The sequence below is a fragment of the Penaeus chinensis genome, chromosome 16 (genome assembly GCF_019202785.1).
Source record: "Penaeus chinensis breed Huanghai No. 1 chromosome 16, ASM1920278v2, whole genome shotgun sequence".
In the NCBI taxonomy this organism is placed as follows: domain Eukaryota; kingdom Metazoa; phylum Arthropoda; class Malacostraca; order Decapoda; family Penaeidae; genus Penaeus; species Penaeus chinensis.
The window spans coordinates 37,369,509-37,372,008 of record NC_061834.1 but is presented as its reverse complement, the minus strand read 5'-3'; the positions used below and the strand labels follow the sequence as shown (position 1 = coordinate 37,372,008).

At 37.3% G+C, this 2,500-nt stretch overlaps 1 long non-coding RNA gene across 1 annotated transcript in view; it reads right to left on the bottom strand.

The window, feature by feature from the left end:
- Positions 1–1,058: 1,058 nt before the first annotated feature.
- LOC125033511 overlaps positions 1,059–2,500 on the bottom strand; it is a 15,271-nt gene continuing 13,829 nt past the window's right edge. Inside the window, exon 2 of the long non-coding RNA XR_007115597.1 lies at positions 1,059–1,230. This is a non-coding gene — a long non-coding RNA (uncharacterized LOC125033511). The remainder of the gene's footprint in view (positions 1,231–2,500) is intronic.

The following is a 2,500-nucleotide window of genomic DNA, read 5'->3' as shown; positions in this document are numbered from 1 at the left end:
CATACAATGAATGTTTTGTAAAGAGTAATTGAAAAAAGGCTAAGATGTGGAACGAAGATTGGTGAACAACATTTTGGATATATGCAAGGCAGGGAAACAACGTATGCAATCATTGCTTAAAGGCATATGATGTAGGAGTATGTGGAAAAACAGAGAAAACTAATTTTCATACTTTTAGATTTAGAACAAGCATATGATAGAATGCCGAGAGAAGATATCTGGTGTCTGAAAGAAAACTGAATATCAGAAAAGTACGTAAGAAATAAAAAAATAATATGTATGAGGATACAAGAACACAGGTTAGAACTTGTGTAAGTAGGATAGAAAAGTTCAGTGTTAAAGTTGGGCTTCATCAAGGTTCGGCTTTTGAGCCCATACATATTCGATTTGATAATGGACGTACGGAAATAGTACAACCAGCTCCATGGGATATGCATTTGCAGACAATATAGTCATGTGATAGACACCACTAGGGAAGGAGTTGAGCAGAAGCTGGAGAGATGGAGAATAGAGGGCTAAAGAAGGAAAATGGGGTATATAGTTTTAAATGCGGAGGATGCAGGTGAGGATGTCTTGCTGCTGGGAGAAAAAACAATGAAAAAGACTAATACCTCCAAATCCTTAGGCTCCTCAGGAGTTTTGTGTGATAGGATAATTAGTGTGAGAATGAAGTGAATATTATAGAGGATGGTGGTGATACTAGTAATGGTGTACGGGGCAGAGGCGTGGCCGATTAAAAAGGAGAGGAGACTTCATGTGGCAGAAATGTGTATGTTGATGTGGATGTGTGTAGTTACGAGAATTGGCATGGTTAGTAATGATATAATCCGTGGAACAACGAAAGTATTGGAATTAATCAGTGTGTGTGTGTGTGTGTGTGTGTGTGATAACTCTATGGTGGCGTAGGCCTGTTGCTGTCCTCTGAAGGGCAAAGTTTAATTAATCTTTCTCCGGGATTTTCCACAAATGGTCAGAGATCTGTACCCTCATCTCGCAGACGAACTTTTTTGACATGAAGCCATGAACTGTGGAAAATATAGTGAAAATAAAAGTCGAGGTTTATTACATGTTTATTGCCATAATGAACCTTGCAAGACAAAAAAATTCTGGTGTATTATTTAATTTGACTAAATGTCTACGATTATAATGACACATGCCGTGGAGAGATTCGATCTGGCAGAGATGTTAATTTAAGAGGGCCATCAGTCGGACTGGACTTTCTCTGCGTGCCTGAAAAAGAAAAAAACGAAAAAATACTACTCTATACTTTATACGCCTTATTTGGCTTAATCAATTTGTCGCTAAAAAAAGGAGTAAAAAATACAATTCACATGAATGATCATGATAAAGCTACAAAAGTTGAAGAGTAATGTCCTCTATTCAGCAATACTTCATTAAGCATTTTTTGGGTGGGTCAAGTGAGTAATGGTGAAACGAAAAAACTGGGTGACTTGCATAGCTTACAACTTCGATACGTCTCATCGTTTTTCTCCAACGTCGGGGTGACCCTTTCGTGACTCTGTACACTCTTTAATCTCCAAATTTAATGCTCAAAAAGTCAAAAGGTACAATGATCAATGTTCTGTTGAGAAAGTACTGTGAAAAAACTATTGTTATTTTTACTTACTGTAATTGTATAATTTTCACTTTTGCATTTGAATGGTGAAAGGTACACATCGTATACTGACACCTCTTTAATTACTGAGATTATAATTATATACGCCATAAAACTAACATAGCTTTTCACTGCATAGAAATTCTATTCATCTGAATGAAATGGACTTTGGCTAGTTCATGATGGCACTGAGAGAGGTACATCAGGATGCGCTGGGGGATGAAATCAGGATGCGCTGGGGGATGAGTTTGCAGCATGATGTAAGGCAGCTTACGCTTCATATAAGTAATTTATCAACAGGTAAAGTTGACGGAGGTGTGGGGGGACGAGAGATAACAGATAGGTATAAACAAACGTTTTAGGAATAATTCAGCTCAGCTGGCCTTGGCATTGCATATACTGACTTGCTAAATAATCGAGACGTGTCGTCTGTCAGTTCATAGATATCTGTCAATGAAGATGAACAGTTGGCAAAAAGTCTTGCTATAAAACAAAATCTGTGGGAGATCAGATCCCATCGGAAATCCATAGATTTTCGTCAGAATGGCTTCTAATAACATTGCCTTTGTTCTTTAACGGCTGCCTAAGTCACGATGATATGATAATGCATGTTGTTCTGATACATTTGTTATGAAATAAACTTAAAGATGGATCTCTTACTGAAAGCTACAGATCAAGTACAATTGCCACTGCAATCTCCAATTAATTCGAATTAATTTTAGAGAGTGCCTAGTAACAACGGAGACTCGTTTTGGTTCCAAACTTCAGTCTATAGAGGTATTCATCTATGCACTACAATATATAGCTGACACTAATATTTCACTTAGTGGTTCATAGGGCAAGATTAACAAGATTAACCATGCAAAATTATGACACATTACTTGA